Here is a 27,391-nt window from a genome sequence, read left to right on the forward strand (position 1 = left end):
ATAAGAAGCCCTTCACTGAACAAATACCAACTTTGCAGTTTGGAAGGGCACCAACGCTTATCCTTCCAACACATAGAGAGTTAGTGGCCTGCTGAGGAAGAGAGCCACGCTCTGAGGTGATGCCTGTGCTTTCCAGGGGCAACCCAGATGGTCTAAACAGAAAATACAGCTGCTCAATAAACCCAGAAATGCCTGTCATTCAAAACAGGTAAATTATGCACAGGGTACCGGCATTATTTATAGTCTAAATAATACAAACAACCTACAAGTCTAAAACAGGGACTCATTCTATGACATGCATAAAGCAAAATGTTATGTAATCTTTAGCACAAGTTTTAGTGACAAGGGAAATATTTATATGCTGATGTACATTTAAAATGCAAAAATGTACACGTACTACAAGCTTCCTGCTATGTTGAGAAAAATGGCTAAAAATAAAACCAACAAAAAAAAACCTGAAAGGAAATACACCACATGTTAAATTTTTAAATATTACTTCCTCCTTGTCCCCAGTAAAAAGGACATCAGTGCTTGTGCAGGACTGTGCTGAGGCCTGAGGTGGGGGACACCAGGTTAGCCTCCGGGGTATTAGAGATGGTTCCCAGTGTGATCAAGGTCTCAGTGATCCTGATTAGTTAGAATAAATCCTCACTTGAGAGGAGTGTTTCCTCAGGCCTTTGTGAATAAATCCATATTTACATGTGTACTAGGCCTATCAGGATAATGGGATAAAGTGGTATTAAAAGGAGATCTTTCCAGGGCCCTGTCACAGGCTCCTCTGAAGTAAAGGACTTTTTTTTTCTTTCTTTTTTATTTTTTGCATCTGAATTATATCTCAATAAAGTTCATTACAGTGGTTCTCAACCTTCTGACCCTTTAAATACAGTTCCTCATGTTGTGACCCAACCATAAAATTATTTTCGTTGCTACTTCATAACTGTAATGTTGCTACTGTTATGAATCATAATGTAAATATCTGCTATGCAGGATGGTCTTAGGCGACCCCTGTGAAAGGGTCGTTCGACTGCCAAAAGGGGTCACGACCCACAGGTTGAGAACCGCTGATTTAAAACAAAAGACCTGAAGGTGGCTTATTTTCCTAATTCCAATCAAGTCTGAGAATTTTCCATTGTGATATGAGGAAAGGCAAGTTCATCCACAGCACACACAGACTCTGGAGGAAGAAGAGAGAGATGGATCCTGAGGGAGCAGGTGTGCCTACTCCCTGCTGCTGCTGCTGCTGCTGGCATGGGCGCTGGGGGGCACCGGCTCTCAGGGTCGCTCTGGCCTGTCATACCTGCGCTCATTGGGGAGGAGAGAGGAGCATCGCACCAGGTGCTCCTGATCGTTTTCCCAGACACGCTAGGAAGGTAGGCCACTGGGGGCCATGCTCTGCTCCGTGGCCTTGGGATGAAATGCCTTGGTCAGCCCCAGGAATGAAGAGGGCTGCTGGGCCCTTGAGTTCTGTTGCCAGAAACCACTTGATACTCACACAGAACTCCCTGCCACGTTTGGCCTGTGGTGCCACATCATCGGCCAGATGGGCCCAGGAACCATCTTCCTTATACATGAACATGACTCATATCCCAGACAAATTACGGTTTTCTCCACAGTGCAGCCTCAAAAAGACTTGCAAATAGGCAAAACTACAAAAGTTAAAATCTGCACATTCCCACGCCTGTTGTGTGCATTCAGGCCTATGTTGTTTAGCATTATATGTGGCCTTCTGTTTTGAAATACTTTCCAATCATAGGGTAGCCATTTGTCCTACCATGTACTATATGATTACTCTTGGCATGCCACCCTTCCATCGTCAGGTTTTGGCAGTGAAAATGGGCTTCTCTGTCTGATCAGGGAAGCACATTGTCAACAGGAAATATCTGCATGAGACAGAGAAGACTTCAGGAAAGATGATGGGAGGAGAGACCAGATCCCCGTGCGACCTCATGGTGGGCTCTGGGCCCCGAGGAAATAGGAGAGGAGCAGTTCCTACTTGCTCAGAGTGTGGACTCAGCAAAGTTCTGCTCTGTTCCAGCAGGAAAGGAATCACACACCCTGCAAATCCTGAAGTGGCCTCCATAAACCCACTGTACTTTATTTTCTCCAAATTAAGGATGCCGTGTGAATTGTGAATGGAGTTATTTACCCGGGAAGGCTATATTTTTCCTTACTCTTGGAATGTTTATTTATGCCTCTTAATTTTCCTTTTAGTTTGGATATCCTTTATTATAAAAGACTTGGAAATACGTACAAACAGAGAAGTTAAAATTGACAGGTGCCCAGGTCTCCTGCGTTTTCAGAATGGTCAGTTCCGTGACGGTTAATGAAGTTGGCAGTCTGTAGTTTAGCTATTGGCATCTCCATGTTCTTGCCAGGAGGGGTCTTTAGGAGGGAGGCTAAGTGTTCATCTTTGACTCTGGAGGCCCCATGTAGGACAGTGGGGAGAGATTACAGAAGGGAAAGGAGGGGTTTCTAATGCCCAGCACTGTCTGGTCATGGGCTGGGCTGCTGCCAGGGGCAGGGAAGCTAGTGGTGGACATTAGGGGCATTTCAGCCTGGGTGCTGGGACTCTCCCTCCTGAGGCCGCCGGGATTGCTGTCCCCCAGCTATTGCATCCTGCAACACAGAGGAGGTTCCACTGCTGTTCAGAGTAGGAATTCCAAGTGTTTCCATGGAGGAAGAAGAGTTCTTATCACGTGCTGTCCGACTCGGCCCTCCGGAGCTGGGTTCCTAGCAGGCAGAATGATATCAGGGCTGAACTCAGAATGGTAGTTGATTGACATTCTCCTGCCAGTTTTTTGGGTTTTTTTGTAAGTCACAGTTTAGTTTGCAGAAGGCACTTCTGTGACCCTCGGCCTGACTGGTACAGCTCTCCAGGTGCGGTGAGGGTCTCAGGAAAGGTGGAGGCCCGGGACACTTGTCCCTGACCCTCTCCCCACCGGCTCCAACCAGAGGCTCCGTGTTTCCTTCAGCAGCAAGGTGGCCATGAGGGCCTTGGGCTGAAGGTGACATGTCAGCAAGAGCATCACCGCCGATGCAACCTTGCTGCTCTGTTTGCAGCTTGGAGCACCCTCTCTGCCATTCTTCAGGTGAACCTCTAAGCAGGGGCTTTCTGTCTCCTCTCGTGACCTTCGGATCTGGTCAGATTTGAAAGGCAGAGCCTGGACTTGAGTGGCAGGAGCCGTAGTGGAACAAAGTGCCTCAGACTTTGCAGATGCAGCTCAGATCCCAGCTCTGCCTGCACTGGCTGTGCACCGTGGGCAGGTCACCTAACCTTTCCCAGTCTATTTCCTGTCTGTCACAGTGGGGTGCCTATCACATACCTCACAGTAAAAGTAAGAGGTATGTGTGAGCATGCTGTGTGAGCTGTGGGATGCCTTTAGGTGTCCCAGGGGCATCTGTACCCAGCACTGTCTAGGCACCGGTTTTCTCAGATTGCGCTGTTACCAAACGATAGTTACGAGTGAGAAGCGGTTGGAGGCGACTCCCCTATCCCATGCACTGGAAAGACTAGGACAGAGGGCAGCTGAGTATTCCTTGTAAACTGACTCTTCTCTGCCCTGGGCTTCCGTTCCTCCAGGAGGAGACATGGCACCTCCTTCCTGGGGTCAGGAGAGCGACCACCTCCCCATCCTCCTGGAGGAGGAAGAAGTCAAAGCCTAGAATCCAGCCTAAGCCCCCAGAGCAGTGTGTTAGAGCTCATTTAAGGAGAGTCCCAGAATGAATGGAGATGAAGCCATATTAATTCTCATTTTTAATGGCAGGAGGGAGACCAGATCTGTTTAAAGGAGGAAACAAAATCACATGCACAGAGAAGGCCAAGGTTACTTCATTCGGACTGGGTTCAACATCATTACCTACTTTTGCAGCAAGTGGGTCAAAAATAATTAAAAGGGAATATGGGTTAAACTTTTTTCATTGAAATGTTAAATGCAAATGAAAAAATTTGAAGTGATACATTGAGATTATACCTGTGTTGGCAAAAAGCATGTTCAAGTCCCCTGTTGTGCTTATAAAAATGCAAAAGCCTGTTCAGTCTTTTCTAACAGTATAAAAGAAATGGCCCTGCTTGGAAAAGAAGGCAGTAATTGTAAACATGTGTTATTTGGGGATATGGGAAGAGCCTTGGGGCTATCTCTACGTGAAAACAGGTGAGGCTCAGAAGGGAAGTATGCCAGGGCAGCCTTCCTCATCCCTCCGACTCCCAGTGTGCAGTGCTGCCTGGCTCTGCCCTCCTCCGGGACTCTCTCTCCTTTATCTCACACGGGGCGTTAAGGTCCATCCTGCCACATGGAGGTGGAGAGGGAGAGAGAAGACCTCTGAGGACTGTTGCTTAGATCCAGCAGACCTTTACACAGGAAGAACATTTTGTTGTAAAGACAAGCCTGTTGGGGAGAGCTTTCAGAGCAGGGCTGTAGCTGAGAGGGGCAGCTGCTGCTTCCCTTTAGAGCTAGCCCAGGCGGGCCCCAGGGCACTACACTGTTGGGCACAGGACCAGACCAATTTGTATCTCAACTCTGCCATTTTTAGGGTCTCTTTAAGCTTTTTAGGTCACGCTCCCCTTTACTACAAACCCAGGGTATTACCTGCTCTATGTCATTGGATTCTACTGAGATCAAATAATAGAACCTATGGGATAGTTATTTGGAAGCTATTATCTAGTATATTTATAAGACGTGTTTGTTTGGTTTTTAATTATTAATTTTATGTTACTCTTTCCCACCAATTTACTCTTACCACATTCTTTCAGTCAATCCACCCCCACCCCCATTGCAAGCATTGCAACAGAAATTGGAAACTGGTCATTCTTTTTCACGTTGGGTCATGCAAGGCCAGAAGGAAACTTGGACTATCAAATGCAATTGGCTAGTTAAGCTCAGGACTCTTTTACTGTCAGGCTAGTGGGTCTGAGACAAATTATATCTGTTGCTTAAGAACTAACCCCAGAGACCTACCAAAGTTAGAGATAAGAGTTTAGTAATTCAACATTACTATCTATGTTCTTTTTTCATCCTAATTGAAGACTGACTCATTAAGCAAAAATAATTTAATTATCACTGAAAATTTTCTACATTAAAATATTCTCAGCATTTTCTGTGTTTTCAATTGGTAAACTGTTTTTCACATTGCAGAAAAGAAGTCATAGAAAATGCTGACTTCTTAAGTCCTAAAACAAGCATGTAGAATTTAGGTTCTTCACCTCCAAATATTTTGTTTTCTTTTTGGATTTAAATTCACCTGCTCTTGAGTATCTCATTTAAAACTTAGGCAGTTATTATCAGCCAAGACTGTGAGTACTATGGTTTGCTTGTTTTGTTTGTTTTTCTTTTAAATATGTTTTTATTGATTTGAGAGAGAGAGAGAGATCAGCTGCCTCCTGCACATGCCCAACGAGGGATCCAGCCCACAACCCAGGCATATGCCCTGACTGGGAATCAAACCAGTGACCTCTTGGTGTACGGGTTGATGCTCAACCACTGAGCCACACTGACCAAGCTGTGATTTGCTTTTAAATTGTGAGTTGTGACCACATGTTCAGCTTACTTGAATATTGGTTATTTCAGTGAATATGTGCATCAGAAAATAAGATAAACTTGGTTTCTGCTTGCCTCTAATTTGTATTATATTTATGTTTTAGTTATCTCTATCCATTAATTTATGAATTACATAATAATAACAAATTAGCAGAAAACAGAATGTTCCAAGTTTAAAGCATAGCCAGGTTTGCAATAAGGAATAGCTGCTCATGTTAAGATTATATTTGCTTTTTTGAAGTTGAAAAACTAGAGCAGTTGCTTATGGAAATATTGATCAAAATAGACTTTGTTGAGAAAACACATCTGAGCTTTTTCATATCTTTAAAAACTAGTTTTTTGCTGTTAAAAATTAAATGTTAACAGATGTTTGTCTATTTACAAGACTTTGTTTTTATTCCCCTAGCATCTGTTAATTCCACAATGAGGTAAAAGCTTTGCTTTCTGACTAAGTACAGTATACACCCCTTCCTAAGCAAATCTGACATACTCTGATTGTATTCTTGGGCATGGGGCATAATGTATTGCATTTGGATTGTGTGCACAATAGCCAATGATTTTGAAAGATTAATGCTTGAATATGGTCAGCATGAAAATGACAAAAATGCTTACTCCTTTCTGATCATTAAAAGGAAACGTTTTATCTCCCCCTTCCTCCCCAGTTGCCTCCATGCTCCTAAATAAGCACAAATATTCACTGGCTGGTTGATTGGAAAGGAAGCATTGCAATATTGGAAGAATATATTCACATTTTTGTGATGTGGATGTTACTGTTTTGGGGTTTTAAGTCCTTTCCTGGTTTAGGATGAAGTCATAACTATTTAATTCTATGTGTGTCCCATTAACTCACGCATTTCAGAACCCCGTTTGTGTTCCACCGAGGTCATGGGTTCATCCCCCATATGGCCTATGTATATGGCATCCAGCAGCTCCAGGCAAGCGAGTGGGAAGTTGTAATTTATGCTGAGGCACAAGTTCCTGAAAAACAAGTCAAAGTATTTGCCTTGTTGGGAGTGTGTGGGTGGTGTCATCCTTCCACTCCTGAAGGGACAGCACATGGAAGCCTGAAGTAAGGTTACCCCAGAGACCATCTCAACACTACACTGGATCTCAGTGTGTGTCTGCACCCACCAAATGTCACAACTCAAAGCCCTGGAAGGGATCTCCAGGTTCACTTCAGAATTCCACTGGCCTGATGGAAAGTCTTGACTTGGCAGGAAGGTAGCCATGATGGATGTTTTGCTGGATTTAGTTCCGACGAGAAGTTAGATGTGACCTAACCGAGTGGGAGAATGGGAACCTGGAAGTAATTGCTGGTTCTCGAAGGGCGCATTGCTGTTTAGGATGCAGTTTTCTCCCACTGCCCTCATTTCTATTTTGGGGTCATCCTTTAGGGTCTTCACCCCAAATCAGATGGTCTTGACAGTCACCTTTACAAGAATATCTCATCCTAAAAAAGGTAGATGAATTACTCTCTAAATTTACTGATATTGATGATAATTTAAACATTTTTCCTCTGCACAATAATAATATTTTAATATGACTCTTTCAAAGGAGAACAAAAATACTCTATCTGTTATAGCCTTAGTGAAACACCTGAGCATAAACCTGTAACTTAAAATCTTTTTTTAAATCAAATAATTTGGGGACATGTACTTCTGCATGTGAAGTTAGGGGTCGGCCCCAGTAAGAAATGGCCAGTCAAGTTGCACACTAAAGTGACACCCATGCTGCATTATCATATATATGCATGGGATGTGCACTGCCTTGGGTGGGTCCTTGCAGTTTTATGTCCATGCTCTCAGACCCTTCCCCCATGATACTATGAAATGTGTTCCACTAAGAGCCTCTGCTTGGGCCTCTCTCCTCACCTGTGTTGAGAGGCGGTCGGTTCAAGTTCAAGTTAACCCTTTTCCTATTTCTGTCCCCACCATCATACACACGCACATATGCACCAGCAAGCCCCTCGCTGCAATCTTGGGACTGAACTTCAGGGACCTCCTCATTATTCCTTCCGCCCACAGTCTCCCTCTGTTGCAGTCCATTCTGCATATTGTTATAAGATACGTCGCTTCCCTTCCCTGCTCAAAAATCTTCAGTGATCCTCTGCTGTTGAAAGTCTGCAATTTCTCATTCACCGCCCTGATGCATTAGGTCTCACTGCTCTGTACAGGTTCATCAAGTCTGATCTGAGTTCCTATTGTTCTTCTCTGACAAGTCATTTTCTACTCCCACTGCCGAAGTATTTTCTGTGATGTAGAACGTACTGTTTATTCATGCAGCACAGATTTTTAGAAAGTTCTTCCTCAGAGCAGATGTAGCTCTAGTTCTGTACCAATACTCTGTTCCTGGCTTATCCTTCAGCAGGAAAGCCTTGAGTCGTCTGTTTTAAAACATAGATTTTATTATTGTGCAGGTGTGGCGAGGCCCACAGGTCAGTAGACAACTGTCATTGAGGAGACAGTTTGTTACACTCACAGCTTCCAAGAGGACAGGCAAGGCATGCCATGGGGACCACCTGGGGGAGCACCAGGTCAGTCAGGAGGCAGAGGGGGTGAGGGGAAATGGGGGCAAGAGCCTTCACTGTGGTTTTCTTGGGAAGGAATGGGCAAGCAGACTAGGTAGGGTTAGGATTGGTGACTGGATAATTTCAGTGGACTCTGGAGCATAGGGGAGATCTCTACTTGTCTGGTATCTGGCCCTGAGGTGATTGGAGTAGGGGGATAGTGGCCCTGAGCTTCAAAGAGCAGGTGTTTGGGGTGTGGGCTCTGGATGGGTTACTTTGTATATAAAGACATGCTCACAGGTGAGCCCTCCAAGTCCTTAGTTTGCTATCTCTAGGAATTAGCTGATCTTGGGAAGGGGGGTCCTACAGAGTCAGCAAAACTCCAAGAATTGGAACATAAATTATAAGACAGGATTAATATACCTACTCACCCTTACAGCCCCATCTTAGTTACAGGTTAGCTAAGGAAGCTTGAATGAGAACCTCGAGTTCCTCAGTCTGTCAAGTGAGAGATTAAAGATTATAGCACAGCCAAGAGCCCACAGTTTCTTCTTTGTGAGGATGAAGCCTCTGATACGTCCCGTCCCACTACTTTCTCCCCATTCCCAGGATCTTTAGGTTCATATTCCCAGCGTGAGGGTGCACTTTCAGCCCCAGGAAGCACCCGCGAGTGCATGTGAGTAGACCAATGCTCTCTCTCTGGCTGATGAGCAGGGAAGGCCAGTCAGCAGTGGGCCACCCTGGAACTTTCATCTCCTTCATCTGTGGGCTTTTCTGCCTACACTTGTATTCCTAACTCCTTCAGCCAGCGGGCTCTCCTTGGGATGCAATTATTGGCCCTGCCACTCTAATAGCTTTTGAGTTCTTGGTCTAAGCCAGTGATGGCGAACCTTTTGAGCTGAGCGTGTCAGCATTTTGAAAAACCCTAACTTAACTCTGGTGCCGTGTCACATATAGAAATTTTTTGATATTTGCAACCATAGTAAAACAAAGACTTATATTTTTGATATTTATTTTATGTATTTAAATGCCATTTAACAAAGAAAAATCAACCAAAAAAATGAGTTCGCGTGTCACCTCTGACACGCGTGTCGTAGGTTCGCCATCACTGGCTAAGCCAAATGGTTTTTCAGTGTCTGTGACCCAATTAACAGGTGACATGTAATAATGCCCTTGTGAAGGAGAGTTAAAAGTAGCATTGACTTTCAAATATAAGATAAAACATGGCAGACCTTTTATACTGCAAGTTAGGAAAAAATCTCTATTTCATGTTGTAGAATTATTTGTTGAGTTGGCAGTAAAGAGGAATGTGGAACTCACTTTTCAAAGCAAAAGCAGAAAATAAAATCCCTTAATTGACATTGCTGCAAGTACATGATCTACACAGATTGGAAGGCAAAATGTGAATCCACTTGGCACAAAATAAGAATTAATCAACAAATTGAAACAGTGTGGAAAATATTGTATGTTGGTGTTCGTTATGGAAAAAAAATCCCAGAGAGCAATACTTTGTTGTTTAGAGTAGTGAGATTTAGATGAAGCAGGAAGCTGAAATTGTGTTGTGAAAAGTTAATTTTCTTAGAAAACCCCTATAAATTGGATTCATAAATGTTGGTGTTAATCAGAACATTGTAAGGTTTTGTAACATGTAGGAGTGAGCATAACTAATACAGCATTTATTCAAACAGATTTAAAAAGAAGAAATGGCATTTCACTAAACTAATAAATATTTTCAATTGTTAAATGAATAGCACTAATAACCCAATTAGCATGTAATTTTAATTCTACCCATCGGGTGTTGCTTGTGATGACCTAAATGTAGTTTTTCAACTCTTAAGATTTAAAAGGAAACTAAAATGATCAGTGCTTTAAAAACAAACAAAATGCCCACTAATGCTTGGAGTGGAAAACCCTCAGTTCTGTTGTCCTGTGGGGAAGGCTGCACATGTGGAACCTCCCGGAACGACTGTGTTAAACTGATGGAGCAGAGTGGCTCACGGTGGGAGTAGGTGTGATAGAAAGGGTAGAAGTGGTTAGAATTTGCCAGGATAAGCTCTCCCTGTCAGGAGCATGCCAGTGCCTTTCTCGCCCCCTCTTCTTCCCTCGGGCTCATTACCTTTGCCTTTCCCTCTCCTAAGCTTTAAGGACCCTTCTTTTGCTTCTGTAACTTGTTTTCTGAGCCTACGCAGCCCAGCTGGCTCACTTCTACTACCTTTGTAGCTACCTAAATAAGCCTTCTCTTATTAAAACCACAACAACAAAAACCTTGGTCATTCCTGATAGAGGGTTATTTAAGAATTTGAAAATCCAAAATCTGATTTAAAACAATATTGTTCATCAGCCGAAAGACATTACCCAAAACTTGGGACTGTCTTGTCTTTATTTTTTAATTCTCTGACTCTCCTGGCCCTTCTCCAAGGATCCTAGCCCACTTTTTTCCTGCCTCGGTGCCATCATTTCCTTGGGCCTTTAGAGACTGTCAGGCACAGTGAAGGGCCTGAGATTCTGCCCTACTTGTAAGTTAATAAGCCAGCCTGCCACAGTTGTATAGATACTGGTAGAAGACACAATACTTGCAGGTCAGAGATTAAGGACTGGTTGTTGCTGCAGTAGCTGTAGCCAGAGTATCAGCATTTTTATCTTCTTCCCTGAGCCCCATTTCCCATAGGGCAACTGAAAGAGGACCAGATGGCCCTAGCTGGTTTGGCTCAGTGGATAGAGTGTGTCAGCCTGTGGACTGAAGGGTCCCGGGTTTGATTCCAGTCAGGGGCATAGTATGCCTGGGTTATGGGCTCCATCCCCAGTGGGGGCCATGCAGGAGGCAGCGAATCAGTGATTCTCTCTCATCATTGATGTTTTCATCTCTCTCTTCCACCTCCCTTCCTCTCTGAAATTAATAAAAATATTTTTTTAAACAAGAGGACCAGATGAAACCTGCACTTGCAGTGGAGTATGTAACAGAAGAGAAACCCTAGCGTTGGGAACCCAAGTCTTTTATAATAGGCAGGAGGCATGCCTGCCTATGATATTGTGATTTATAAGAAGAAATATTTGGAATTTCAGTGTGCTGAGAGTGAAAAAGGTGGCTTTTGTTATGTTAATGAAATAGCCTCAGGATGGGCCCCATCAGCAAAGAAATCACCACTTAATCAGAAGCTTGGAATTCTCCAGGAAGGAAGGGAGATCGAAGGTTGAATCAGTCCCCAATGATTAATGATTTATCAGTTGTGCCTATGTGATGAAGCCTCCATAAAACCCCAAAAGAAGGGGGTTTGGGAGCTTCCAGGTTGGTTAAACACATGAAAATTTGGGGACAATGGCATGCCTAGAGAAAGTGTGGAAGCTCCATGCCCCTTCCCCGTGCCTGGCCTACGCATCTCTTTCATCTGGATGTTCTGTTCTGAGTTACATCCTTTTATAATAAACCGTGATCTACTAGGTGAAATGTTTCCTGAGTTCTGTAGGCTACTTTAGCAAAGTAATCAAACCCCAGGAGGGGGTTATGGGAACCTCTGATCTGTAGTTGCTTGGTGGAAGCACAGGATTTGAGATTGGCATTTGAAGTGGGGGGCAGTCTTGTAGGACTGAGCCCTTATACTCTGGGATCTGGCACTATCTCCAGGTCAATAATGTCAGAATTGAGTTGAATTTTAAGACATCCAGCTGGTGTCCAACAGTTTCTTGATGGTGTGAGACTCCCCCCTACACACACACACACACACACACACACACACACACACACACACACAGGAATTGTGATCAGACTCTCTTTTGCTTCAGAGGGAGGCACTATCTGTCATACTAGTACATGGATGTTCATTAAACAAACATCCTTGAAGAGAGTCCACACCAAAGTAGTCAGGGCAGAAATACCAGAGACCTGTGGAGAAATCTCTTCCAACAATGGCTTCTGCTGTTCTTCCAGCTCCCTGTGCTCTCGGGGATTGTCAGTGGTGGATGTGAGTGAAAGAAGAATCTTCCCTGAACTGTAGCCAAGTGTGGTCCACTCTTTTCAGGAGGTCTTCCGTAAACTTTCAAAGACCCTGGGTGATCCTCATTTGAGTCAAATATTGGGGAACAATAAGCTAATTATAAAATGGCTAACAGTTATTAAGCCCTCACTGTGTGCTGTGCTATATGCTGGGCACCTTACACTTATTACCCCATTATAGCTCTCTGAGATGTTTGGGGGACATCACCCCCATTTTTATGGATGAGAAGCTCTAGTTAAGAGCATTAAGCAGGAAGTGGAGAGATGAGATTCAAATACAGGTTGTCAGAGCCCTATGCTCTGAACATATATCTTTCCTTTTTTATTTCTCTTTCATTGAAAAACTTTCCCATTGAGAGGTGCTGGTGGTCTTGAGATTTTGTTTCATGGGGAAATTTAGAGGCATAAGAACCAGGAGGCAAGATCAGGAAGGACCTTTGGCTAGCAGACCCCTTACAAATATCATTGCCACTAGAAACAAATGCTACTGTGTTTTCAAAGCAGTTGAAATCCCTATTTTATGGACAAGAAAATGGAGGCTAAGGAGAGTGATGGACTTGACTGAAACCACACAACAAAACATGGGGAGCCTGGGAGCCAACCCCAGACTATTTGTCCATGAAACATTCTGTACACCAAGCATGTCAAACTCGTGGCCCGCGGCCCACAAGGAACATTTTTGTGGCTCAGCCAATATAACGGCATTTAAGAAACGTTGTAATAAAAGTTGCGTAACCTAATTTTTACAGTACCCTGTTATACATCCCTAGCTGCTGCCGGCTGCCGGCTGGTACTCCCTCTCTTCCTCCGGCCTGCCCCGCCCCCTGGCCAAACTCCCAGACAACTCCTGGTCGAGGGGACAATTTGCATACTATGCTTTTATTATATAGGATTATTAATAACGAATTACAACGTTCACTAATGACTGATTACTATAATCGTGTTGCATTCATTTCTCTTACACGCAGGCGCACCATTTCTCTCCACTAACACTAGCAGCAAATATTTTAGCAGCTGATTGCCATATCATTAGTCTTGGACTGACTTGTTTGGTGTGCACAACAGGAAATAGGTTTATTTGCATTATGCTTATTAATTTGTGCAGTTATTCAGTATCTGGTGAGTTAATGTTCAGGAAAAAATATTATTTTTTATTAAAATGGTCTATTATTTTATGTTAACGATTACTCATCTATTTAAGCCCTTTGTATTCAGCATGTCTCTATCAAAATAAAACTGTTGCTCTGAAAATTGAAGCTTTTGTTTTTTGGTGGCCCACATAAACTTAAGCCTTGTTTATTTGGCCCATGTTAACCTTTGAGTTTGACATGCTTGCTGTACATACTCCTCCCAGTCGTCATGAGCATCATATCGAAGACCCTAAAGTGCCCTCAGATACTTAAGCTTCTGAAGCAAAAATAAGATGTTAATAATAGGTTCACTGTAGCTTGTTAAATATCTCTCTGTAAAGATAAGCACATCTGTATAATTTAATCACATTGACTAAACTTCAGCTGCTCCAACGACCTGTATCTTCTTTCATAAAACTTCAAGTGCCAAGAGCCTCACACACTTGAGCCATTCACAGCTTCCTACAGGCCACTGCAGCTGGCCTCCTTGCCCCTTCCTTTAATTCTAAAATCATTAGTGAGTCAGCTTCCTCACTACCAGCTCCCACTTAGCACTTCTTATCTGGTCTCTTCCTAGGGCAGTGATGGCGAACCTTTTGAGCTCGGCATGTCAGCATTTTGAAAAACACTAACTTAACCCTGGTGCCGTGTCACATATAGAAATTTTTTGATATTTGCAACCATAGTAAAACAAAGATTTATATTTTTGATATTTATTTTATATATTTAAATGCCATTTAACAAAGAAAAGTCAACCAAAAAAATGAGTTTGCATGTCACCTCTGACGCGCGTGTCATAGGTTTGCCATAACTGTCCTAGAGAGAGAGATGACTTGCTAAAAAACAAAACAAAAACATCTGATTAGTTTCTTTTTTCTGAGATCAGTGGCAAAGCTTTGTATGGTGTTAGCTGTAGGGTTTTTTTGTGAATAGTCTTTATCAAGTTGAGGTTCCCCTCTATTCCTAGGTAATGAGAGTTTTTATCCTAAATAGGTGCTGGGTTTTGTCAAATGCTTTCCTTTTTTTGCATCTATTGATATGATGATGTGATTTTTTTAGTCTGTTGATGTGATGGATTACATTAATTGATTTTTAAATGTTGAAGCAGCCTTTCATATTTAAGTTGCACTTGATCTGAAGGTTTTTCTTTTTTTTAATCCTCATCTGAGGATATATTTTTTAGAGAGAGGAGGAGTGAGGGCAAGAAGCATAAACTCTGATGTGAGAGAAACATTAATTGGCTGCTTCCCTTACACACCTTGAATGGGGATCGAACCTGGTTATGTACCCTAACTTGGAATAGAAATATAACCTTTTAGTGTGTGGGATGACACACCAACCAACTGAGCCACCTCGCCAGAGCTGAAGGTTTCTTTATTCAAAATAAATGCCATGTAATTTTGCTCTTTACCTAGTCCTTGACAAAAAACTATTAAAAATGCATATTTATAGATATACTAGTAAGGAGATCTAGAAACACACACTAGGATTTTTTCCTCCATCAGGTTCCCTTGGTAACGATTTAACTAGCATCTTCCAATAGATCTTTAAAGCTTGATGAGGTGTGTGTGTGTTAATTTTATAGATATACTTACTATTACTCATTAACTTCAGAGTTCCAAGATTCTTCCAAATTCTCCTAAGTGGTCTTTGTACCTTTGTGAAAATTTTAAACCAGCAACGGAACAGAAGCCTTTTACAATGTTTTCTTTTATTTTCTTTCGTGTGTGTGTGTGTGTGTGTGTGTGTGTGTGTGTGTTATTATTGTCTAAAATTTTATATGTCTTCTTTTTCCCCAATTGACCCCAGCCATTCCCACCCTAGGAAAGCCCCCATCGCCCCAGTGCCTGTATCCACTGGTTATGCTAATATGCATGCATACAAGTCCTTTGGTTGCTCTCTAACCGACTCCTCCCCACCATTTGTCTCTGGATCTATTCTTTTTTAAAAAAATATATTTTTTTGATTTTTTTACAGAGAGGAAGGGAGAGAGAGAGAGAGAGAGAGAGAGAGAGAGCTAGAAACATCGACGAGAGAGAAACATCAACCAGCTGCCTCCTGCACACCTCCTACTGGGGATGTGCCTGCAACCAAGGTACATGCCCTTGACCAGAATCAAACCTGGGACCCTTCAGTCCACAGGCCGATGCTCTATCCACTGAGCCAAACCGGCTACGGCTGGATCTATTCTTGTTCATCAAATTATATTGATCATTATATCCCACATATGAGTGAGATCATGTGATATTTATCTTTCTCCGACTGGCTTATTTCGCTTAGCATAATACATCCATGCTGTTGCAAATGGTAAAAGTTCCTTCTTTTTATTCCATTGTGTAGATGTACCACAGTTTTTAATCCATTCATCTGCTGATGGGCACTTAGGCTGTTTCCAAATCTTAGCTATGGTGAATTGTGCTGCTATGAACATAGGGGTGCATATATCCTTTCTGATTGGTGTTTCTGGTTTCTTCGGATATAGTCCTAGAAGTGAGATCACAGGGTCAAATGGGAGTTCCATTTTTAGTTTTTTGAGGAAACTCCATACTGTCGTCCATAGTGGCTGCACCAGTCTGCATTCCCAACAGCAGTGCACGAGTGTTCCTTTTTCTCCACATCCTCTCCAGCACTTGTCATTTGTTGATTTGTTGATGATAGCCAGCCTGACAGGTGTGAGATGGTACCTCATTGTTGTTTTGATTTGCATCTCTCGGATGATTAGTGACTTTGAGCATGTTTTCATATGTCTCTTGGCTTTCTGAATGTCCTCTTTTGAAAGGTGTCTATTTAGGTCCTTTGCCCATTTTTTGATTGTATTGTTTATCTTCCTTTTGTTAAGTTGTATGAGTTCCCTATAAATTTTGGAGATTAGGCCCTTATCAGATATGACATTGGCAAATATGTTTTCCCACGCAGTGGGCTTTCTTGTTGTTTTGTTGATGGTGTCTTTTGCTGTGCAGAAGCTTTTTATTTTGATGTAGTCCCATTTGTTCATTTTCTCTTTAGTTTCAAGTGCCCTAGGAGCTGTATTGGTGAAGAAATTGCTTCGGCATATGTCTGAGATTTTGTTGCCTTTGGATTCTTCTAGAATTTTTATGGTTTCCCGTCGTACATTTAAGTCCTTTATCCATTTTGAGTTTATTTTTGTGTATGGTGTAAGTTGGTGGTCTAGTTTCATTTTCGTGCTTATATCTGTCCAATTTTCCCAACACCATTTATTGAAGAGACTATCTTGACTCCATTGTATGTTCTTGCCTCCTTTGTCAAATATTAATTGAGCATATTGGTTCGGGCCGATTTCTGGGCTCTCTATTCTATTCCATTGATCTATATGCCTATTCTTGTGCCAGTACCAGGCAGTTTTGAGAACAGTGGCTTTGTAATACAGCTTGATATCTGGTATTGAGATCCCACCTACTTTGTTCTTTCTCAGGATTGCTGCAGCTATTCGGGGTCATTTTTATTCCAGATGAATTTTTGGAGAGTTCGTTCTCGATCTGTGAAGTATGCCGTTGGTATTTTAATGGGAAGTGCGTTGAATTTATAGATTGCTTTGGGTAGTATGGACATTGTAATGATGTTGATTCTACCAATCCATGAACACGGTATGTTCTTCCATCTGTTTATGTCTTCCTCTATCTCTTTTTTCAACGTCCTGTAGTTTTCTGAGTAGAGGTCTTTTACCTCTTTAGTTAAGTTTATTCCTAGGTAGATTGATTTTTTTGGTGCGATGGTAAACGGGATTGTTTTTATAATCTTTCTTTCTGAAAGTTCACTATTTGTGTGTAGAAATGCCTCAGATTTCTTGGGGTTAATTTTGTATCCTGCTACATTGCCAAATTCATGTATTAAGTCTAGTAGTTTTTTGATGGAGTCTCTAGGGTTTTGTATGTATAATATCATGTCGTCTGCAAATAAGGACAGTTTTACTTCCTCTTTTCCAATTTGGATGTCTTTTATTTCTCCTTCTTGTCTAATTGCAATGGCTAATACTTCCAGTACTATGTTGAACAGGAGTGGTGAGAGTGGACATCCCTGTCTTGTTCCTGTTCTTAGGGGAAATGGCGTTAGTTTTTGTCCATTGAGTATGATGTTGGCTGTGGGCCTGTCGTATATGGCTTTTATTATGTTGAGGTATGATCCTTCTACTCCCACCTTACTGAGAGTTTTTATCAAAAATGGGTGTTGGATTTTGTCAAATGCTTTTTCTGCATCAATTGATATGACCATGTGGTTTTTTTCTTTCAATTTGTTTATGTGATGTATTACGTTTATTGATTTGCGGATATTGTACCATCCTTGCATCCCTGGGATAAATCCTACTTGGTCATGGTATATGATCTTTCTGATGTACTGCTGGATCTGATTTGCTAAGATCTTGTTGAGGATTTTGGCATCTATGTTCATGAGGGATATTGGCCTGTAATTCTCTTTCATTGTGTTGTCTTTACCTGATTTTGGTATTAGGGTGATGCTGGCTTCATAGAATGAGCTTGGAAGTGTACCTTCCTCTTGAATTTTTTGTAGTAGTCTGAGGAGGATAGGTTTTAGTTCTTCCTTGACTGTTTGGTAAAACTCCCCTGTGAAGCCGTCTGGTCCTGGGCTTTTGTTTGCTGGAAGCTTTTTGATGGCTGCTTCAATTTCTTCCATAGTTATTGGCCTATTGAGATTTTTAGATTCTTCCTGATTGAGTTTTGGAATGTTGTATTTTTCTAGGAATTTGTCCATTTCCTCCAGGTTGTCTAGTTTGTTGGAGTAGAGCTGTCCATAGTATTTTTTAACAATCATTTGTATTTCTGTGGGATCTGTTGTTATTTCGCCTCTATCGTTTCTGATTTTGTTTATTTGGGTCCTCTCTCTTTGCTTCTTGGTGAGCCTGGCTAGAGGTTTGTCAATCTTGTTTATCATTTCGAAGAACCAGCTCTTGGTTTCATTGATTTTCTGTATTGGTTTGTTGTTGTTGTTGTTGTTGTTTTTTGGTCTCTATGTCATTTATTCCTGCTCTAATCTTTATTATCTCCTTCCTTCTGCTCACTCTGGGGTTTTCTTGTTGCTCTCTTTCTAATTCTTTGAGTTGTAGAGTTAGATGAGTTACTACCATTTTTTATTGTTTTTTTGAGATAGGCCTGTAGAGCTATAAACTTCCCTCTCAGGACTGCTTTCATTGCATCCCATAGGTTTTGGATTGTTGTGTTTTCAATGTCATTAGTTTCCAGGATGTTTTTAATTTCTTCTTTGATCTCATTGGTAACCCAATCAATATTTAATAACATGCTATTCAGCTTCCAAGTGTTTGAGTATTTTGGGTTGTTTTTATTGTAGTTTATTTCTAAAATTATGCCCTTGTGGTCTGAGAAGATGCTTGGTATAATTTCAATCTTCTTGAATTTGGGGAGACTTTGCTTGTGGCCCAATATGTGGTCTATTTTTGAATCTGTCCCATGAGCATCTGAGTGGAATGTATATTCCATAGCTTTGGGGTGAAGTGATATTTCTGATAAGGGTTTAATCTCCAAAATTTATAGAGAACTCATACAACTTAACAAAAGGAAGATAAACGATCCAATCAAAAATGGGCAAAGGATCTACAATGTTTTCTTACAGCGATCTCTGTACAATACTTGTGTCCTCTTGTCACCACAGTGTTATGTCATCATAATTCTGTTGTAAAAGATGTTATATGAAGCTTATAAATGCACTTACCATATTTGCATTTTTATATTATAGTTATTTCATACTTATCTGACTCAGATGAGGATATTATTAGGTTTATACATATGAATTGATTTTTAGGGAAAAGTTCTTGGAAATTGTAATCACAGCTTTTTTTTTTTTTTTTTTTTTTTAGCTATATTTGGCATCATTTTGGTGTCCAATACCCACTTCAATTTTTACTTCTTTTGAACAATTGCAGCATTCTTTTATATTAAACTAGAGGCTCAGTGTACAAATCCATGCACCAGTAGGGTCCCTCGGCCTGGCCTGCATACATCCCCTGAGGGGTCCAGGTTTGCAAGAGGTTGCAGGCCAGGCCAAGGGACCCCACCGGTTCACAATCGGGGTTGGGGAGGGACTGTAGGAGGACTCCAGGGCGTGTTCAGCCCATGTCACCCAGTCCCGATTGGCTGGACCCCAGCAGCAAGCTAACCTACTGGTTGGAGCATCTCCCCCCTGATGGTGAGTGTGCATCATAGCTACTGGTTGAATGGTCCTACAGTCACTTAGGCTTTTATATATATAGATTGGTTTGCCTTTGTTGTTGTTAGTCCATCTAAGTATATTTTTTCCATTGATTTTTAGAGATATGGAAGGGAGGGAGAAAGGGAGAGGAAGACAGAGAGACAGACAGACAGACACATCGATTGGTTGTCTCCTGCACATGCCCCAACTGGTTGGGGATAAAACTGCAACCCAGGCACGTGCCCTTGACCAGGAATCAAACCTCTGACCTTTCAGTGCGAGGGTTGACACTCCAAGCACTGAGCAACACCAGCCAGGGCTGGTTTGAATTAAGAGACACTTCCCCCAAGATAAGTAACTATATTTTCACTTGCACTTTAAAGCTACACCTGAATGATTCCTGCTACCACCACATTAAGAGGATTGGAGTAGGGTCCATTTAGCTTGCTATTGTAGGTGAGATCATAAGAACATTCTGTCATTAATTTTGCTTGATGACACTTGGTTATACTAGTATATGTAAATTGTACAGTTGAATCACGTAAATCCAGCAATAGTTTTCAGATTATCCTGGGATGTTTACCTAAAAATTTCTTGGTTAGTTGCAAGAATGTAGCCACTTTATAGTTGCTTTGATAGCATAACCTGCATATGGAACCAGCTCCAGAAAACTTCTTCTTATACTGAGTTCAAAGCTACACCTGAATGATTCCTGCTACCACCACATTAAGAGGATTGGAGTAGGGTCCATTTAGCTTGCTATTGTAGGTGAGATCATAAGAACATTCTGTCATTAATTTTGCTTGATGACACTTGGTTATACTAGTATATGTAAATTGTACAGTTGAATCACGTAAATCCAGCAATAGTTTTCAGATTATCCTGGGATGTTTACCTAAAAATTTCTTGGTTAGTTGCAAGAATGTAGCCACTTTATAGTTGCTTTGATAGTATAACCTGCATATGGAACCAGCTCCAGAAAACTTCTTCTTATACTGAGTTCAATAACGGAGAACTTCTTTTAAAAAAAATTTTTTTAATTGATTTCAGAGAGGAACGGAGAGGGAGAGAGAGAGATAGAACCATCAATGATGAGAGAGAATCACTGATCGGCTGCCTCCTGCACAACCCCGCCGCCTCCCCACACAGGGCATGTGCCCTGACCAGGAATCAAACCATGACCACCTGGTTCATAGGTCAACACTCAACCACCGAGCCATACCAGCTGGGCAGAGAACAACTTCTGCCATTTAATTAATTGGTGAATGAATAAACTTAACAAGATCCTTAGCCAGAAAGTCAAAGCAGGTTGTTATTCAGGAATCACATTTTCTGTTTTCATGATAGGGTGTTTAAAGTGAGAGGAAGAAGGCATCCTGTCACTTAAAAAATGGAACGTCAGTGTAATACATGCTATACATGTATGCATCGTGTATTCTATCTGTATATGTCATAGCTTCTGTAATTGCTGTACTTCTGTGGATGTTTACTGTGTATTGCAGCATTCTTGGCAGCTCAGTGATGTTGGTTAGAAAGTATTGTTATAGGGATGACTAGCAGTTTACTCCTCATACAGGTTTCTTATGGGAGAGGGTAGGAATTCACTGATTGATGGCTCGGAGATATCCTGGCACCACTGCCAAGACAAAGGTTTATGTGTGGGGTTGAGAGAATGTGTTGTGTGCAGAGCTTGTGGAGACAACACTGGGAATAAGCTCAAAGCCCAGGCCCTGCAGAGGGTGAGCCAGCCAGCAGGAGCGCCCATGTGAACAGCGCCCATGCTCCAAACTGCAGTTGTAGCTCTCAAGTGGACCGTGCAGCCGTCTTTTCAGGAGATTCAGAGGATGAGTCAGGTGCCAGTGACGGTAAAAACACAAAAGACACAGAATGGGATTCTAACTTCCCAGGGGCTGTGACAGCAAACTCGTCTCCTACATGCTTTCAAGTGTGGAGGACTTCAAATGGGAGTACTGAGATCCTAATCCTCTGCTGAAAATTAGGGTCACAATGACAAGGAAAACCTCGCATGGTGGGAATTCTGTGACAGCTCTTGTGACTCAGATTAACGGAGAGACTCTAGGGAAGATGGTTACAATCAAGAGCATAGGAGTCTAAGCAGAGAATGGCAGCTGAGGGGACCATCAGTGGAACTAGGAAGGACTAGTGCCAGCACATTTGTCCCTCAGAAGTATGTCTACATTGTCCCTGCTCTTCTTGGTGACAGAACTGAAGTCTTAATCTTTGCAGAAGACCAAACTGATTATTACTTTTAGAATTAAACTCACCCAAGATTGCCAGATGCTTTAGTGCAGCTAAACCTGGGTGCAAGTAAGTCCTGGAAGGTGCACATTGTAGCAGGTTTTTTAATAGCCATTATCCTATGTAATAAAGAGCTAATATGCAAATGGTCATCATGCCCTGGCGCTGGAGCCGGGTGACCTGAGGCCAGGCGGAGGGATCTAAGGCCACGCCCCCCCACCTGGTGGGCTTGACTGGGGACTTGAGGCTGCACCGCCCCCCCCCAGAGGGGCTTGACGGGGGACCTGAGGCTGCACCCCCCCACACCCTGCAGGGCTTGACAGGGGTAGGGCCAGCCGGGTCTGGGTCTCACGTGATTTCGAGGTGCACCCGGGTGGGCGGGGACTTGACTCTGGATCCTGTGGCGCACCCCAGACTCTGACAGGAGGGAGATTTTCATATACATTTTACTAATTTTCTTTAATCTCTGACACTTATATTATAGAGAAAGGGCAAATAACAATATTAAAATATTTCCTCTAATTAATTCCCTTTTAATGTACATGAATTTTGTGCACTGGGCCACTAGTTATTTTCTATTAGTTTCTGGTGCACAGCAGAATGGTTAGACAATCATATACTTTACAAAGTGATCCCCCTGATATTTCCAGTACCTACTTGTCACCATACATAATTGTTACAATATTACTGACTATATTCCCTATGCTGTATATATATCATATATACAGGGTGGAGCAAAAGTAGGTTTACAGTTATGAGTACACAAAACAATTTTTTCTTGTATTATTGTGTTACTTTCCATATGAACAACTGTAAACCTACTTCTGCCCTGCCTTGTAATATTTACGTCTTTTTAAGAAAATATGTTATTTTCTTTAAAGACATGATTTACAAATTTTGAAAGAAAATAAAATTGAACAATGTAAGGTACATATGCACTATGTAATCCTGGAGAAAATAAATGACAAGAATACTCTGGTGTAACAAAGTGCATTCTAACCTCATCAGAATACAAAATAAAGCAACCCTTTCATATTTCTAAAACAAATAGACAGAGAGCTGCCACTAAACATGCTGGGCATCCTAGAACATGCCTGTAATTGCTCTATTAAGTCATGGAAATTCAGTGAATATACTGATATTGTTAAATATAAGCATTAAGTAAAGAGGCAAAATCTCTTACCACAAAGGTCTGGTAACATTTCAAAAATAACTTCCCACTTGGAAAACGTTTTAAATGAACAAGTAATTTTTTATTGTTTTACTTAAGAGACGAAAAGCCATGTGACTCCACTGTATTTGGGTTAAATATAGCTAATCACAGGCAGCCATTGGGGTTTCCAGCAACTTGGGAGAAAAACTTCTGTTGATCTGGTAGAACAGGCCTTTCTTTCTGCAGGGCCTCTATGGCCACCCAGCAACACTGGCTTCCAAGCTAGGTGGGTTGCTGTGGAAACCAACTGCTCTAAAAACCAAGAGGAAAGAAAAACTAAAATCCCAGAACACAGACCAACTTGAAGGGATATAAAGGGGATGAAAAACGGTCAGAGAGAACCCAACACTTTCTCTCTCCCTCTCTCTCTCTCTCTCTCTCTCTCTCTCTCTCTCTCTCTCTCACACACCCACACACACACCCACACACACACACACACACATACACACACACACACACACACACGAGTCCACCAACTTCACGTGGCCTTCCAAGATGAAGCCAGAGTTTGTAGAAAACTGAGAAGCACTGGCTATTCAAAGCACGTGGAGAAATCCTGTGCCCAATGAAGAGCACGGGTACTGGCTACTGCAGTACCAGTTAGCCCATGGTTACAACAGAGATATTGAGCATGTTGGTTTTGGAGCCTGGATAAGAAGTTATAAAATAAGTGAATTCTGCCAGTTGTAGAAAAATAACTGAAGGTTCAAGTTATTTGAAGAGGAAGGGGAAGAAGGAAAGACAGGGCCTGCCTTCCACATGGCCTGTCGCGTTTGCAGGCAGTTTTGTTCAGTACCGATGGGGGTTCCTCCCGGCGCCTGTGGAGTACGTACCGTCATTCCTTGCTCATGGCTCTGTCATTATGTTTGCTCTCAACTTGCTACTTAGAGGTACCTTCTGTCAAGCCAACAATTAGAAATGGCCTTGTTGCTTTTAGTTCTAAATCTGTGGCAGATAGAAAGGAAATGACTAAAAGATAATGCTGGGCTAAAAGATAATGTTTAGTTCTCTACCCACAAAGCAGATGTTCTTTGTACTTAGAATGGACTAGTTTGTACCCACAGAGCCAAATGCCTTGTGTTTGCCAAGTGCAAAGGCGCTCTAAATCATGGTTCGGGAAGAATTCCTGAGAGCTTATTTCTTCCTTCTTGATTCTCCCACTGGCAGTGACTGAATTCCTCATCATGAAATAATGTGCTGAGTAAGAGTGTGTAACGAGAAGAGACCTGAGCACACACGTGAGTCCATCCACTATGAGAAGGCAGAATTGGAACCCACGATGGATACTGTTCATGATTGTTCTCCAGAAAAACAGGACCAATAGGGTGCATATATGTATATATAGGAAAAGATTTATCATAGGGAATTGCCTCGTGTGATTATAGAAGCTGACAAGTCCCAAGATCTGCAGGGTGAGCCAGCAGTCTGGATCTCGGGAGAGCTGGTGGTATAGTTCCAGTACAAACACTAGCAGGCTTGAGACCCAGGAAGAGCTGAAACTTCAGTTCGATTCTGAAAGCAAGAAGCAGCCAATATCCCAGTTCAAAGGCTACCATGCAGGAGGAATTCTCTTAATCAGAGGAAGGTCAGCCTTTTTAGTCTTCTCATGCCTTCAACTGATTGGATGACACCCACCCCCATTAGGGCCAATCTCTTTTACTCAGTCTTCCTTTTTAAATGTTAATCTCATCCAAAAACACCCACACAAAAAGCCCAGAGTAATGTTTGGACAAATATCTGGACACCTCATGGCCCAGTGATGTTGACAACATGAAGTTAACCATCACAGATACTGAAAAGGAAAGCCAGGGGGTGGGAGGAGAATCAGGTGGGTGCAATTTCAAGGAAATGGTCATTAGCCATATAGTGCCTTGCCAGGACAGCACAGAACCTGAGGAGTGCAACACTACTACCCCTCAGTATATGTATTAAAGCTTGTAGATAGCTCATAGAACTCTGGGAGGATGAGGCTCACAGAAAGAGTGATGCCTAGGCCATATGGCGAGGCTGAGCCAGGGATACTCTACCACCCTCCTGCACTGAGACAGGGCAGCTTGCACTGCTGTCCCCAACCAGATGCCTCCTCCGTGACCCCTTTGGTCAGAAAAAGCAATTTCTTCTTCTTCTTTTTTTTAAATTTATTGATTTCAGACAGGAATAGAGAGGGAGAGACAGATAGAAACATCATTGATGAGAGAGAATCATTGATTGGCTGCCTCCTGCACGCCCCCTACTGGGAATCGAGCCCGCAACCTGGGCATGTGCCCTTGGTCTCAGTCGAACCTGGGACCCTTTAGTCCTTAGGCCGACGCTCTATCCACTGAGCCAAACCGACTAGGGCAGCAATTGCTTCTTTATGTTGCTGTCTTTCAAATCAGAATCCAGCATGAAGGCATCAGATTAGCAGAACCAAAGTCCATTCCTGCTTCCTAGCTACCACAGAGTCTGGGAAGATAAGTTTCTAGCTTCTGCCTTAGGCCAAATGTTTTATGTGGGGAACATACTCAAATAGAAGAAGGCGATCAGAAGATGCTGGATTGTCCACCAAGACTCGTCTTCCCATGCTACCCATCCTTCCAGCCACAGCTTCACCCAGTGAACTCAGGAAGCCATAGTTAGGGCCCATAGCCACACGGTATGAACCTGTATAGCCAGTGGCCATTCCACTTTGGCAGAATGGCTCATGGGTACCCTGTTTACATCTTTTAATATCACCCCTAACCTCTACCTCTAGGATACTTTCAGATATTTTTACTTTCTTTCTTTGTATTTGTTTTTGTTAATAAACTCCAGGCCTCGTTAGTCTCTTCTTAGCTATGTTTTTTAAGCTCTGTCTTACCCAGTTTCATCCTTTTTGTTCTCTGGCACATGGGTTGGGCCTAACTTATCCCTACCGACACCCCTTCCAAAAAACAAACAAACAAACAAAACCAACAACTGTAAACTCCTTAAAACAGGAGCCATATTTTTTCTTCTTTTTTTAATCTCCCACAGTACTTCCTGTCATACTAAGCATACAGTAGCTGATCAGTAACGATTTTCTTATTAATTCTAATTGATTAGTTATCTGAATAGATTATTGCTTTTCAAATAAATTTTGATAGTATCAATTTAAGACAATAATGTATAAGAAGCAAATGGAACACCACCAACCACAAAACCCCCAGGGATACTTGGGTCACATACCAGATGATATCCAGAAATGCCTGTTAGTTTTAGTGAATCATTCAACACATACATTGAGTGCCTACTGTGTGCCAGATACTGTTCTGTGTGCTTGGGATTCATAAATAAAGAAGAAAAAAGAGACAAAAGAGCTCTCTCAAAGCTTACATTCTGGTAGTCAGACAGTTAATAAAGACATAACTTACAGTCATGCCAGAATTGATGTGTCATGCAGAATAGAAAAAGTAGAGCAGGATAATATCAGCAGTGCAGGGTGGGGCTGGATCGACATTTTAGATGGGATGGTCAGAATTGTAAAAATTTGTTTTTAGATAATCAGAGAAAATCAAATGCGTGTTGAGTATGAGATGATATAAAGAGGTTGTTGTATGTATTGGGTATGATAATGTCATTTTGGGTATTTTTTTTTAAGTCTTTATCTGTTACCAACTGAAATATTTATGGAGAAATAATGTGGCTGAATATAATATCTAGGATTTGCTTCAAAATGTTCCAGGAAAAAAAAAAGGGAGGAAGTAGGAGGGTCGGAGCGAGGAAAATCGAGTAGGGAGAATAGCTTAAGCAAAAAGGGTAGAAAATTGGTATGTGAAATTTGTTTATCAGTCCAGAGGGTTTCCTTATACTGTTCACTCTACTTTTAGCTAGGTTCTAAAATTTCCATAGTAAAATTAGTGTAGGTAGGCCTCAATCAGGGGGTGACATTTAAGCAGCAATTGGAAAAAGTGAGGGAGCGAGCTGCATGGATAGATGGCCTGTGCAAACAAGGAAACAGTCATTTCAATTCCTGTAAAAGGGAGGAATAAGAAATGAGGACAGAGCTATTTGGTTGGCGGTAGAGATCGCATAGAGCCTGTTTAGTCACTGCAAGGACTTCAAGTGAAGGTCAAATCCTTGAGGGCTCCCAAGGATCATGCTCAGATCCTTGGGAGCTCTTTGAACTGTTCTGATACTCTGGTTTTCCTTTCTCAGATCCTGAGCTGAGACTTTGTAATACATGATCTGAGTGTCCAATAGGACTCCTGCGGTGAGAGAAATCTGTCTGTGCTGTCCCATGTGGAGCCACCGCCACACGCGGCTGCTGAGCACTGGAAAAGTGCTCCTGTGGCCGAGGAGCTCCACTTCTGATGTCATTTATTTTAATTAATGTAAACTTAAACTTCTGTGGCCAGTGTTTTCCATATTGGACAGTGCAGTATTAGGAGACGGTTATTTTCACTCTGGCATTCATTAATTTGACACACTTTTATTGATACCTGCTGGCTCTAGGTACCAGGCTAGGCCTTACGGCCATAAAAATTAATTTTAAAAAATGAGAACCTTTATTCCTGAGGGACCCACAGAGCACACCAGATACTCTGCAGCAGTGGCCAGTGTGTGGTGTGGACCACCCAT

At 42.1% G+C, this 27,391-nt stretch overlaps 2 protein-coding genes across 6 annotated transcripts in view; one reads left to right on the top strand and one right to left on the bottom strand.

The window, feature by feature from the left end:
- FAM171A1 (family with sequence similarity 171 member A1) overlaps positions 1–27,391 on the top strand; it is a 128,853-nt gene that overhangs the window by 45,126 nt on the left and 56,336 nt on the right. The gene's annotated exons all lie outside the window — the stretch shown is intronic.
- MSANTD7 (Myb/SANT DNA binding domain containing 7) overlaps positions 1–27,391 on the bottom strand; it is a 501,345-nt gene that overhangs the window by 21,927 nt on the left and 452,027 nt on the right. The window contains exon 3 of one of the 4 annotated variants that reach the window (XR_009447992.1): positions 8,934–9,117. The exons of 1 other annotated variant lie outside the window; for it this stretch is intronic. The gene's annotated coding sequence lies outside the window, so the exon portion shown is untranslated. Of the gene's footprint in view, positions 1–8,933; positions 9,118–27,391 lie in introns of those variants that run through there. 2 more of the 4 variants (XR_009447990.1, XR_009447983.1) reach the window with 2 other exon arrangements.

The sequence above is a fragment of the Myotis daubentonii genome, chromosome 1 (genome assembly GCF_963259705.1).
Source record: "Myotis daubentonii chromosome 1, mMyoDau2.1, whole genome shotgun sequence".
Lineage (NCBI taxonomy): Eukaryota > Metazoa > Chordata > Mammalia > Chiroptera > Vespertilionidae > Myotis > Myotis daubentonii.